Here is a 14,807-nt window from a genome sequence, read left to right as displayed (position 1 = left end):
ACGAGTAGCATAGTAGGCGAACGGGCGAGCCTGAGAAGGTGCCAAAACATCGCAATGTCCTGGTCCTACGTGACCATAGTGCATTGACAAGGCACTCGTTGCTCCAGTGAGGTGTCGCACTGCACGTTATATCGCGCAAGAAGTGAAAGCACCCGTGCAGGTGATCGTTCAAGAAGAAAGCAACTGCTTGTTCTCAATCAATCAATCAATCAATCAATCAATCAATCAAACAATCAATCAATCAATCAATCAATCATAGACCACCTTCTGCGTTATGACGTCACGACACAGTAACCTTTCCTGGGAAATGAAACCGAAACTGGCTGCAGAAGAACTATCATATTAAATTATTTAGGGCTCTCTGAGGTTTGCCAGAATTTCTTTTTATGGTTTAGAGGCACTGCACCTTCACTTAACGTTATTCCTTTAACTGTGGTGCTACACAAGCACGAGTTGCTTCGTCATCACGCTACACATCTCGCTGGAAAGCACGATCATCCACGTGCAGCTCGTTGTATATTTTCAAGGTGCGCGAACTTGCCTCACTCGACAATCGCATATTTCCCGTCTCCTTGCTGCCACCTTGAATGTTTTCTGCCTGGGAGATCAGCACGACGATACGTGGTATCAAAAGCGAAGCCTGTTTTCCTTGACCGCACCTTGCTCACTTTCCTCTCGAACAGACTTAACACTGCTGTAGCATCTGCTACCAGATATACGCCGACGGCTCGTTCACATTTGACATATCTACCATACGTTGCAGAAATCCATCCACAAATGCCATAATATTAATGCGGCTTTGTCACAAGACGCGGCAAGAGCTACTAAGTTGTCTACTCTGCGAGATCTTCACTGACTCGCAGGGGCCTTTACGTTGTCTAAGTCACCATGCACGCCAGACCAAATAGTAGGACAAGAAAGGTTAGGGCAGGTTAGATTAGGTTAGCTTAACGATTGACACCGACCTGTGGGCTGAAAAAAAGCGTTTCTCGGCAGTAGTTGTCCGCCCACTGTGGCCTAGCAGGTAACGTGAAATATAGGTATGTATAAAGATAGGTGCTACGTACGTATGTAGACTTTACCAAAGCATTTGATAATATTCAGCATTCTACGTTGTTTCAGAAATTACAATGCTGTGGAATCCATTAGACTTATTAAAAAGTAATTTAAAACATCGCAAACTGGTAGTCAAGATCGACAGGAACTGCTCGGAGCTGAAGTCTATTTCTAAGGGCTTACCGCAGGGAAGCATCCTTGGACCTCTTGTTTTTATAGCCTACATAGATGACTTCATTCGCACTTATCCCGACGCTACATACGTTCTATATGCCAACGATGTCAGCATATAGTGTTTCGGTTGAAGAGAGTATAACAGTCCAGGAAAGAATGAATCTGATTCTTGCGAAGCTAGAACATTGGTCATGTTTTATAATTTAAGTGTTAACACAAGTAAAACAAAAGTGGTATTATTTAGAAAAAAATAACTCAATAAACGGCAATTTGCAACTTACGTATGGTGATACAGAAATTGAGCTGGTAAATCATATAAAAACTCTGGGAGAACGAACATATCGACAGGGTGCTGAACCAGTTATCGCGCGTTGTGGGTATGGCATATAGCTGTAAAACAGTGTTGTCATTTAAAGTAAAACTTTTACTTTATAAATCACCTTTTTATTCACTCCTCACCTATTGTTTTTTGGTATGGGTCTCCACAGCTTCTGCGAACTTGCAAAAACTATACCTGACGCAAAAGAAACATAGCAGAATACTTTTTAACTTATCGTATGATGCCCACACGGAAGAATTGTTTCAGCAGGCTGGAACTTTACGTGTACAGAACCTCTACACTTATAAGTTAACCGTACAGCGATTAGGCGCGAAGTGAAAGAAAATCGACATTTTCTGTATGAGCTTTCACATCTACAACAAAGCATTACATCGCTTAATAGACGCTATAAAGAAATGTAGAAAGTGATAATCCCAAAAACTAATTATTCCAAAGATAAGTTATCCTCCATAATGCATACACTACTTAATACATATGCGAAAGCTGGCATGGATTTTCTGCAGTGTACGCAGGTCAAATTGCGAAAACTGCATATGCTAGGTTTTTAAATTGCATTGCTTCTCTGGTCCCCCTTATACTTGTTCCTGTGCTTCGATCCTTGGACCCTGGCCGTACGCGTCGACGGCACAGAAATCCACGAAAGCGCTCTTCAAGTACCTCAAGTCGACAGGTCTTGGGAACCGCGTGTAGACTCGGTGCGAACCTTCAACTGTGCGCGAAACTGTGCTCTCTCTCTCTCTCTTCATCCCCATACCCCCTTCCCCCGGTGCAGTGTAGCAAACCGGACGTGCGTCTGGTTAACCGACCTGCCTTTTATTTCTCTCTCTTTCTCTTTTTGTCTGTTTATGAAACTAAGATATCCTCTGTATTTCTTTTTCGTTTCTTGCTGTATGTTGCATATTATTGCCATTGCCGCTGCTGACTGTTTTGTACAAAGGTAGCTGTGGGCCTTTGTCAAGCTGCCTCTACGGAGAACACGGAGAGCAGCTTTTACCTACAGCTTCCTTCATCAGTGTGACTGCGAAAAATAAATATTATTACTATTATCATCATTATCATTATCAAGCTCCTGCAACTGGCCACAGTTGCTCAGGACTGCGAGCTGATCCTTATACCTTGCTTTCGAGAGGACGTACGTCAGTACGGAGCGTTTGCAATGACGATAAATCCAAATTGTGAGTTTCACATGCCGCGACACCTCAATAGGTATGATTGTGCGTGTTTTCAACGCGTTCACCTTAACGTTGCTTTCACTGATCACTTCTAATTTATATTGCAGCGATGTAGTATAGTCCAATCTAAGTAGCTTCTGGTACTGAGGGTCCACCGGTCATACTGCAGACTGCACTGTTCGTGCCTGCGAAAGTGCCCTTTTTATTGTCATTCTTGCTTTCTTTTTATTCGCTTTTGAATCAAACGTACCTGACGCATAATGTGAAACGGAGCAGCCGAAAGTGTACCGCTTCCAACCTTTCAAGTTAGATCCCATTTAACGCTATCCTCTGTAGCTTTCGGTTGAATACCAAAACTATAAGAATTTCCTAAATTCTCAGCTTTTTCATTCGCAAGATTTGTGGCAAGATAGTAATCCTCGTGCTGACTATCATGGTTAACTAGCGCTCTTTATTATGGCTAATTTATGGGCACAAAAATGCTTGAGCGGCAGATAAATTTTTGTGAGGCATTTGTGTGTATTGCACCGATTGTATTACTCGCATACCTGCCAAGCCTCCCAGATACCTCGTAAAGTTTATGAACTTGGGCTAGTTTTCCGGTGTTACAAATAATGCATCAAGTTTTATCAAAAATAAATTCTGCCCGCGAACGAGTTGCAGTCGTCGGTCCCTGACTGCATACACACCTCCGAAAAGGTGGCGTCACCCTATACAGTTGGAACTCTGTTCTGGTGGGGAAAGGATGCCAAAAAAGTATTTCCTTCAATCAAGTTCGCACAGACAAGTTCCTGAAAGGAGGAGAAATCGGCAGCACCAATGTCGCTAGATAAGTTGCTGTACTCTAAAACGGTGTTGCTTGCCAAATCATCTTCAATAAAATATATATCTATCCCTGAAAAGAAGTTTCCTCAGAGCGAGCTTTAAAACGTATGCGTACTTTAACCCCCCCCCCCCCTTTTTTTAGCTGTTGTGTCCGCGGCATTTTACGCATTCTAACATTCGCAGGATGCCAGGTGTGGTATCACAGATGAACTCGCGTCAACCAACGAAGTGATTGCAACAAATACTGACGCGCAAAAAGTCTACAAGCATGGGGACAATTTGTCGACAGTTGTATTGCTAACCCTGAAACTAGGGTAGTCATACTGAGGTCACTGGCCTGAGCGACATAAACAGCCCGAGGGCGTCCTTGCCCTTATCGGCAAACGCGAAGGTACCGCTTTCTGCTCAAAAAAGCCGGGTTGCAGGCGCGTGACAGCTGACAGCCCTACCTCCTCAGCGCATTTACAGTCAGCGGAATGGGTTCGGGCTTGGCGATTCGCTCGTCCATGTTCCTGTTGACGACGCACTTCGGCAAATCGGCAGCCAAACTGGCGCCTCTGTTTTGGGTCTATAGCTACCACGGGGGCTAATTCACATTTAGTGTGAAGCAGCGCCACTGACAATCGGCAACAACCGCAGTTCCAAATTTGCGCGAAAATGAAGGCAGTCCTCGTTGTATTGCTTTTCGTGTCAGCAGCGGCGCTCGTTGTTTCGTCCGATCCGCTAGATTTATGCAGTAAGTCCATTTTACTTCCACTCTTGCTAGTTTTAAAACTGCTGCAGGAGTTCAGACGACCTCCCTAAGCTCGAGCAAATGCATTGCCGGTTGCGGATCTTGGTAGAGCTGTAGTTCTACATAGTTCATTCGAGAGTGGTGCGCAATTAAAGTGCCCGGTAATGTGTTAAACAGCTATGCATGTTTGGTAACTAATGTGTATTTTTACTGAGGACACTGCGTCCATAGACTGTCTCGCAAGCAGTTGTGCGATGTGAATTATCAACCGAAATTGAGCATTGTCTTCACTTGTATCAAGTGAAGTTTATAGCCAAGGCGCCGCTTCAGGTGAACGATGCCTAAAGCACCGACTCTTGTAAAGGCGATCTTATCTTATAGCACTCCTAAACCACTATAGTAATTGTACTGATCGGTAAGCCTACTATTAAGATAAGATTGTACAAGTGGAGGATGCCGGATAAGACAAGAAAGTTGCACAATCATGACTCACTTTCACTCTGTCTCGTTTTGCGTGATTGGTTTGCCCCATTTCAACTTTATATAATATCACACCGTCTAGCACTCCAGTGTGCACTTGTGAAATGTTTCCTTTTTTTATTCATACACCACTGTGACAGGAGACTAAGGGTGCGATCTCATAATGGTTCGCAAAACGAGCCGTTCACGTGCCTTCGCGTGATTGGTCAGAAGTGCGCTTTCGTCTGGAAAATCGCCATCACGCCAGGCCAAGCGCACGGTTCGCTTTACGAACCATTACAAGATCGCACACTAAGTTATCATGGGATTGGGGTGAAAATCTTGAAGCATTGCTTCGGCCCATTGTTGTTCCACCCTGACATTGGAATTTTTGTATGCAGGAAAGCGTGTGCCAGAAATTGCCTCCACCATGAGGTGCATTCGGTTGAAGACGACTGTTTCTGTAAGATGAAAAAATAACGCTTCATTTCACTTACGCATTTTGCACTTTCCTGGGTATGTTACCGTCGACCTTTCACAGAGAAATGTTTTGGGTTCTTCGCTTCGTTCAACCCAGAAAATTACGTGTGCTCTTATTACTTTTCTAAAATCAGCGGACCTGAAAAGTCTCTTGTTGACACCCTGCGCTAAGTACGGTGCAAGTGAACTATCTCACTCTCCTTTCTTCTTGCAATACATCATCGCCTCTTCTCCGTGGAGGGTAGCAAACCAGACTTCCGTCTGGTTAATCTTCCTGCCTTTCCTTATTTCTCTATCTTTCTACCTTGAATATATTCCGTCCAAATACTCTTTTAGGTTTGTATATCGAGAAATAGCTAAGGTCAGGACGTAACAACTAAGGTATAGTTAGGTTACAATGGCTAGCCGAGCTGTATAATGTGGCTAATCATAGTAAGGAAGTTCAAGGTTTGTGACCCTATTGACCTACGAAGTTTTAGCAATGAGGGTGGCCACTAGTGCGACTTCGATCCTTGAACGTAGACTAATTAGCAAATTTACCATCCTATTCAGTGGTTGCCGCCAACGTCGTGTAACTTAAGAGAGAGTATTGATGACATCATTGGAAGAAGCCATGTCTCGTATTCAATTTTTATCTGTGTCAGAAGAGCTAGGTTTCAACATCGTCGATATTAGGAAGGAAAGTAATAGGCCTTTCTTTAAATAGCTGTGTTGCCGTTGTGACCCACTTATACGCAGCGCGAGACGAGACTATAGTTGCGAAATACCTACACCCGTATTTGCGCAACATCTTTTACATAAGAGCACTTCGTGGTTGGCTAGCACCGGCTGACATAGCTCTCGATAGCGAGCACCGTGATAACAACACGATCGCGGCACCGGTGGCTAGTCACATACTGCACTTAAGAACCTCTGTAAATACGGGCTCTGATACGTAGCATCGCCCATGCTTATTTTATTTTTTTAAAAAAGAAGCTTTTCGCTTAGCAGAACTTTTCAAGTTTCTCCTGTATCACATTAAACACTATGTTTTGTTAATTACTCTATACTTATTGTTACATGTTCTGAAGGCAAGTAAATTTTTCCCTTTGTCATGCGGCGCTTTCGCCTCTGAATTGTGCCATGCTGACTTCATTGACTCTAGCAGACAGGAAGTGAACCCTACTGGAGTACATTCGAGGAGGCAGCAACGTCGGATTCTACAATGCTGGAGCATCCAGAAGAGTGTACAAGATTAGGATAGAGTGGCGTAAACCGCAAGGGGGGCGGGGGGCAAAGTGTGACATTCTTTCTTTTGATGCCATCAACCTTCCCATCATACGAATTATTCACACGCAGCCAAAAAATGTCTCAGGACTTCCCCTTTGAGTGATTTGAACTTCAATGCGTTTGGCTTGAATGGACGGGAGAAAGAAAATCAAGACTCGTTGTATTTGTTTAAGAAAAGACACGCAAGAAAAAGATTCCGAAACTCGGTTGGTGCGTAACTGCAAGCCACGAACAGAGAACACCACGACGAGTTTATTAAATATATTCACGGATAATATTTAGCAACTGACCTGGAGTCCCTATAACGTAAAAGTATTCCATTTGGATTTTATTCCTTTCTCCTTATGTCAAACTTACGTAACCACCAATGGAAGCATAGGGCAGTGACCCGCAGCGTTGTTTGAACAGTCCAATCGAACTGGTTCATCGTTTATTTGTGACCACTTTTGTTTGCTTTCGAAGCGAATAGCATTGCCTACTTTGAAAGAATATTTTTTTTAACAAGTTTTCTGACAAGAAGCGAGGTGCTCGCTGAACTGGAGAGGGTATCGGTTGGACCATGCGAGCGAAATGAAAGTAGATAATCGAATGAGGAGGGCGTTGCCGGCGCCTGCGATTGCGCTTGTTTAGTTTGGGGTACCTGGTTGAAAATCGTGATGGTGTGCAACAGGGAATTGGGGAAAATGCCACAAAAACGGATCCTCAGCGAAGAGTTCGCATATCGATGTCGCGTCTCGCCGGCAGCTCCGAGTAGCCAGTTGTAGAGTGAATGATGTAGAGAGAGGGGCAGCCACCAGCCATTAAAAAAAAAATAATTCCAGTTTTGTTCGACACATTAATACACCTTCAGTGCGTACACACCACTTTTTCGTGGCGAGTTTTCACGGTTTTGTGACGTCGCGTGACAGACAGGCGAAGTGGGCGTTGCCAGCAAATTTTTTTATCAATAGCGGTGGGCTAATGGCAACAAAGACGTAGAATTGAAAATAAATTCTCATATTTTCATGCGCTTAATTATACAAATCAGTAACACATGTCATATCAGATGCTACGTTTTTGCAGTTTTCGTGATGTCGCGTGACAGACAGGGGAAGTGGGCGTGGCCAAAAAATGCTTCACCAATCTTGGAAGGCTAATAGCCAATATGGAAAAGGAACGTTGAGGAGCGGGACAAAACCTGATAGTGTGGCTTTAAGTGATCTAAAATAAGTACGCGTAATTAAGATGGTTGCTTGTAAAGCAATCACAATATATTTGTTAGCCAAGGACCGACAACATACAAAAGAAAGACAACAGACCGATGACATGAGTGCTGGAGTGGCAGCATTCAACTCGTGCTACATTCAAAGAATTTGCCGCCGAATCTAATGAGATCGGAAGGGAGGAAGCACACTGTTTGTGACACTCGATATGCTTCCGCCACCAGCAACGAAAGTCTGCCTGGGAATCTCGGCAAGATTTCCAAAATTCGCCCAGTCGCGATGATTACTCCAAATATAGGCCAGAGGCCGAAATTATCGGAACAATGTTCCGTTCAGACATCTTCACCACACAAGAAAAGGCTGAAGTTGAAAAATAGTTTAACAGTCAAGTTAGATACTGATTCAAAAACAGAAGGAAATGAACCAAGAGGCTGTCAGAAAGACAAAATGCAGCACTGGTGAAAATCAAAAGTAGAAGGAGGTATCACAGGCAAGAAGGGGCTGGCAGTGTTTTGTCTGCATTCGGACCTGGACGAAGACGATCTCTGTCGATCTTATTGATACCTGTGGCCAATGGGATCACACAGAGTGTGCAGGGTCTCACAGCGCCGCTTTCGTTTGTTTTACTTGCAAGCACTAAATGTCCATAGCCTTTTGGAAGAGCGTCACAGTTTCCCCCTCGGTTTGTACCCCGTGGGTCGAGGCGAGGTGCGACGTTTGTGACTTTCTTGTTTTGAATAATTTCTAATTGTTTCCGTTTATATAAAGACAGTCCTATCTATGAGCGCGCTCAGCTGGTAGAGAAGAATACACCCGCAACCCTAGCTATATTAAAATACGCCGAAAAAAGAAAGAAAAATGACGTTCATCTGCAAATTTCTGTCTCCTTTGGTCCGCACCGTATTCTAAAACAAACCTTCAAACCCTTATGAAGCCCTCATACGCTATACCATGCTCCATGGTCCTGAAATATATGTCAGGAAATCGCTTGATTTTACTCTATTATCGCTGCCCGATGATGATTTATATGTATAACAAGGTCTAGGTAGCATACATGGAGCATTAGTTGGCGTCGTACAAGTAAAAAGAAATGAAAGTCCTATTAAATTCCCCCAAATTGTGATTTTTCGCGGAGCAAGAACAGTGAATTATTGTATCATTTTTTTTTTTTACCTCGCCAAAGTTTCGATCTCTGCTGCACAAGTTCCTGGTCAGGACGCGCTGCCAGGATGACGTGTGCTTCGTCCAAGCATGGTGCCGCAAGAACCACAATGACTTCGTGAGTTGGCTCAATTCTAGCATCACTCCAAGCATAATCTATAGAACCAAGTTGAAGTCGTGTAACCACCACTTTTTTAATGTAAGCATGTACAACTTAAAAAAAAAATCAACCCAAGAAAGTTTTTGATGTATATAACGAAGCAGAACAACCTTGTTGACAAGATAACGTTGAATGACGTTGACGTTAACGACCCTGAGTGCACTGTGGAAACATTTACCACGGTTTTTGCATCGGTATTTTTACGAGAGCAAACCGGGGACGCTGTATATGTTTCGAGATTCCAGAACTTTTCGTAACTGAGGAAGGCATCTTTTCGTCCCTCCGAACGTAGATTCTAAATAATCTGCAGCTCCTAACGACATACCTATTGTTTTTCTTAATCGGTTTGCCGAATGGTCCGCGAAATACCTGTTCACAATATTTAACACAAGCTTAAACGAAGCGGATCTACCTAATGATTGGAAAGTCGCCAAAGTAGTCCCAGCTCACAAAAAGTGAGAAAAGCATAATGTAGAAAATTATAGACCTATCTTTCTGCTATGCACCTCTTGTAGGGTAATGGAACACTTTGTTTTTAAGCATTTAAACATCCTTTAAAAAAAAACTATGACTTCTTTAGTGAAAGTCAGCACGAATTAAGACGCGACTTTTCGACCACTACGCAGTTACTTCTCATCAGTAACGAAATACTGGCCATCCTGGACCGAGGTGGGCAGGCAGATATGCTTTTTCTTACATTTTGAGAAAGCCTCCGATTGAGTTTCATACAAAAAATGATGATCCGGCTAAAAAACATCTACGCAGCGAAAAAAAATTTTCGCTGACATGATTCGTGCTTGGCGCATCGAAAACAATTTTTCAGCATAGGCCCTTCGAATTCATCGCTCGCCTCAGTGCTTTCGGGGGTTCCTCAGGGCTCGGTCTTACGGGCGCTTTTTCTTATTTGCCTGAACAACCGGGTTTGCAAATTTTTCGTGCAGTACCGCTTCTTTTTTTTTTTTGTGGGCGACTGTATTCTTTATTCCAACATTCAATTTAAGGATGACTAATGAAGTTTAAACGACGTTTTAATAGCAATGCACAACTATTGTCTCCAGTGGCATATGACTTTAAAACATCGCGAAATGCGCACACATAGTTATCACGCGCAAAAGAATCCGCTAGTTCGCACGCACAAGATAAAGAATACAGATCTTAAACAAGTGGAGGAGTTCACATAACTGGGATTAACGATTGATCCTAAGATGAGCTATGTTCGGTACGTTTCCTCACCAACAATAAAAGAGTTATGGTAGTTAAAGCACCGCTTAAAAACCTGCACCAGTGCTAGCAAATTCACGGCGTATAAAACAGTCATTAGGACAATGCTCGAGTAACAGCTACTGTCTGGAACGCACACACAAAGGACGGCATAGACATTATCCAAAAGAAAAGCTTAGATTTATCTACAATGCTTATTACTGGCACCTTTCAGTAACCGGTATGAGATCGCGATCTGGGCTCCAGACACTAGAACCTCGCCGCAAACTGCACCGTCTACAAACAACGTATAACATCACATAACCATCACAGAAAAATGAGACTTGATAACTACATGCAATTTAATGAATCGGGACAGACCAGAGGTAAGCACAATTAGCAATATTATTGTCGTATACTAGAGCAAACACATATCTCTCGTCGTTCCTGACCAAACCAATATGCGAATGGAACGCCCTTCAGGAAAGCGTGGTCAATTCGACAACTCCCGGTTCCTGCTAATCTGCAACGCAGGTGTACCTGTAATGTCATGCGTTCATTGCTTATTTTTTGCTTCTGTTGCATATTCTGATGTTTCCATTTTTACGCCTTTCCTACTGGCAGCAAATGGGATGGCGTCATCGTATTTCTTTGTAATGACTTGTGTATTAGATGTTTGGCTTGCTTATTATGCTTTTTCTTTATTCCCTTGGGGGAAAAGAGTTTTAAATTATCTAATGCTTGTCCCACTCCTGCCTGGGCTTCCGGAAAGAATCGGGCACTATTGTCAAATAAAATAAATATACAAAACCCTAATGTTCATAAATGCTGTGTTTGATATTTACGTCTTGAGAGTTGCGTATCGGCGTCCGCCCATCGGCGCTGGCTCAGTATGCAGGGTGCCCAGTTCACGTTATGCAAGCTGTTCAGCGAAAAAAAAAAGATTATCATAAACTACAGTGCAAGATTTGATTTTAGGACCTAAGATGTTCGGTTGTCAGAATGCTGACGACTGAATACCGTAGATCTTATAATTGTATATTGCGCCATGTTTTTTTTATTAATTCTTTTTATTAAACACTTTCGCTAACGTTAGCTGGCACACACGGTATACATGGCGCACTGCAGCCAAACCAGCCGTGGTGGCTTCGGGGCTATGACATGCTGAAGCACGAGGTCGGGGATTCGATTACCGGACAAAAAAAGCCGCATTGCGATGAAAGTAGCGGAGAGGGGGCGATGCGGAAAACGCCAGTGTACCGCATACGAGTACATTGAGCGTACTGTAGGAACCCGGTGTGGTCGGAAATATTTCGAAGACCTCACGGCGTCTCTCATTGTCCATTGTTCGACTTGGGACGTTTGGTGGAAGCTTTAGCTCGGGCCCAACTTCGATGCCAGCTATTTAAATACGTGCAACCGCAGAAATAAGTTTTGTGGGATAACCCTTGGGCCGGTTCTAACGAAGTCTGTTGCATTTAAGAGGGGAAAGTTAAATTGTAGTTACTGCTGCAAGCGAAAATTCATAAGCTAAATAAAAAAGATGCATAAAAGCTAGAAATCCGCCACTCTCCACGAAAAAGCCGACATCGCAATTACGTAAACGGCATCCGTTTGAGCATCTAAAGGGAAAGAAGTCTGATGTCTTAATTTACAGATTACGTAATTTTGTTGCAATGTATACAGGGGTAATAAATGAATACTGGTAAGCGCAGCTTCAAGACGGGACAAGAGAAAGACAGTGACGCACCGGACAAGCGTGGTGTCTTTCTCTTGTCCCGTCTTGAAACTGCGCCCACCAGTATTCATTTATTAGCATCAACCAATTAGCCAAGCAACAACTATTGTTAATATACTAGGGTTTTGCAAAAGGCCTATTCACAAATTAGTGATATATACTACATGGGTGTTTGATATACCATGCTATTGCGCTTCAGATGTACTAATAAATGCAGTTTAGAGAATTTGTCGTTTTTCATTCTTGAGTTACAGAGTTATAAAGTTGATAGGTTCGGTTGTCCAACTATTGATTTTTTTTTCTCATTGACGACGACGCCGGCGGCGTACGCCGACACTGAATTTTTTGCGACACAGTGACCTTAACGCTATCGCGTTAAAGAAACCTGCTCATGCGGATAGTCGAACGTTACACATTAGTTCCTCTTCTTAGAAAAAAAATTTGCAAGAAACATGTCTGAAACCACCGTTAAAATTTCTTCGCTACGAACTACTCAAATTAACTGTCATGAATAGCTCTACTCAAGCGCGGCTCGTGCCTAAGCGACCCACAAGTCAGAAGTTATAGAGCTCCTACCCCTAAATTACATGTTCTATTTTTTGTTATCGTTTCCATTTCCATAAGGATTACGTCCTGTATTCAATTGAAATTGCGCTTTTTAACGTCCCGAAAGTGCACGAAGAACGCCCTAATGGATCTATCTTGATTGATTTTCGCCACTTGGCGTTTTTTAACGTGCGCCTAATGATAAATACACAAGCGTTTTTGCATTTCGCCTTCATCAAAATGTGGCCGCCACGACTGGGAATCGATGGACGGCCTTGTGTTCGGCAGAACAACTCATTGCCAATTCGACACCGCCGCAGGTCTATTATGTATAAACGTTGCACAACAGTACTCTGTAGTTATCTAAACACACCGGTCTTTTCTTTTTCATACCGCTATCGTCCTACGCACGCGGTTGATCATGTACACTACACCATATTGAACTGCAGCGAAAAAGAAACAGAAAAAAAGAACAGAGCAAAGCCTTTACCTGGCCACTCGTCCAATGATCGGTTTTGCTGAAGTCGTTTCAATAACACATTGTACATCCCGTCGTTAGTGCTGTCATTAAATGACACATGTAGCTTGTATAGAAACCATATGCCGTTTTTATGCTAGTATTTTATGTTGCCATTGCATTGGAAACTAATATTTAGAAGCACTTGCTGTAGCCCCTTTCCTGCTGTGATCTAGTATGAGATCGGGTGCAGAATCCCTAAATAAATAATAAGTAAGAAGAGACTTGTTGGTTATGATAGACATCCATACCATACCAGTCGTTGTGAGTATGCATTCCCTTCTCTTGTCCTTCATCTTTTTTGATGACTTTTCCTGTAAATGATGTACCAATTGGCCCGGATTTCGACTCTCCTGAATCAGAAATCTCCCGTGGCCTTCCTTTAAATTCGAATTAAAAGTTGTGCTCTAATATAAGAAAATAATTGACGGAAAAATGCGAAAAAATAAAGATTGTTGGGTTAGTCGCCAAGTACATTGTGCGGCAGTATTAGGCAATGGCAGCCTACAGCTCACAGGGTGTCTTCGTCTCTTCTGTCCGTCCTATAGCGTGCTGTATATGCGGTCTGCTCAAACAAAGCTCGTAATTTTTTTTTTTCAATTTCAGATGCCTAGTCGTTTAGCACTGTTACGGCGTTGTATTGTTGTTTCTTAAAAAGACACGCATAAGCAACGCTTAACTTGTGGCATTTTTATCAGCAAAGTGCCGCCGCGCTTTGGTGAATATTACCATGCCGTTTTAAAGATTATTTCACGCACAATGAGACATAATTTTCGGCTGCGCCAAAACATAAACGAACACCCAATGAGAACGCAATGAATGTGCCGTCAACTTTTTGCTCGGAAAATTCCTCGGAAAAGAGCGTTGCATGCCACTTGGAATGGCTCACAAATATTGATAGAAATATGCTTGCCGATAAATACTGCGTTGAGGTGCAATTACCACATTTGTATTAGATTAGGCCGATATTTAAACGTCGCGCTTGCTCTGGTATGGCAGGTCGAGCGAACTTGTGATTTGTGCATTCTTTTAGTGGAAGCAGTGACCGATTAGGAGAACATATTGTTGCTTGCCTTGCTAATAATTAGTTTGGAATCAATGGTGAGATCTCTCGTTTAAACTCCAGCCAAGTTACAACGATTCGACCATGGGTAATATTACATATTGAATCAATGTGCAACATTCCCCAAAACCTTCAAGATACTTTCTCGTCTGTCAGGCGTATATCATAAATACAGTATATACAATCGCTTATCTTCGTAATAAAAATGCTTATTTCATAATCTTTTTATTATAATTGCAATCACTGCCACTTTTTGTTTCAGAAAGGACAAGCCTTTAAGAGCATGCCGGTAAGCAGTGTTCTCTTTCTTTATTAACTTTCAGTTAGATAAGCTATTTACATAAGCACGGCGACACATTTCATCAAAGTAAGTAGTAGGGCTCCAGCCATCATCTTTCAACGATTGTCAGTATTTGGATCAGTTTTCTTACTTATATCGCCGGAACTTTAATTTGTGAAGCACGCTTGCAAGTGGCCATGAAATTCACCCGAAATACAGGGCGCAAGCATTGCAGAACCAAATAACTGCTGCTATCCTGGTGAGCTCATAGCTATATGTGAACCACATATCTTAACGAAACAATGATCATGGCGACCCCATGCTCATGATATAGCAGTCGTGTTCTCATGCCGAGGTTTCATGTTATCAGCGGGGCAATTGGTTTGTTCAGCGACTGCGAAATTGAAAAACAATTTACTGCAACATCATCGC

General features: G+C 42.7%; 1 protein-coding gene across 4 annotated transcripts in view; it reads right to left on the bottom strand.

The window, feature by feature from the left end:
* The window catches only part of LOC129381127 (sulfotransferase 1B1-like), a 337,139-nt gene that overhangs the window by 226,035 nt on the left and 96,297 nt on the right, over positions 1–14,807 (bottom strand). Inside the window, exon 3 of one of the 4 annotated variants that reach the window (XR_011890253.1) lies at positions 10,780–11,153. The exons of the other annotated variants lie outside the window; for them this stretch is intronic. The gene's annotated coding sequence lies outside the window, so the exon portion shown is untranslated. Of the gene's footprint in view, positions 1–10,779; positions 11,154–14,807 lie in introns of those variants that run through there. 4 annotated transcript variants of the gene reach the window in all.

Source organism: Dermacentor andersoni, chromosome 1 (genome assembly GCF_023375885.2).
Source record: "Dermacentor andersoni chromosome 1, qqDerAnde1_hic_scaffold, whole genome shotgun sequence".
NCBI lineage: Eukaryota > Metazoa > Arthropoda > Arachnida > Ixodida > Ixodidae > Dermacentor > Dermacentor andersoni.
This window is presented reverse-complemented; position numbering and strand designations above follow the sequence as displayed.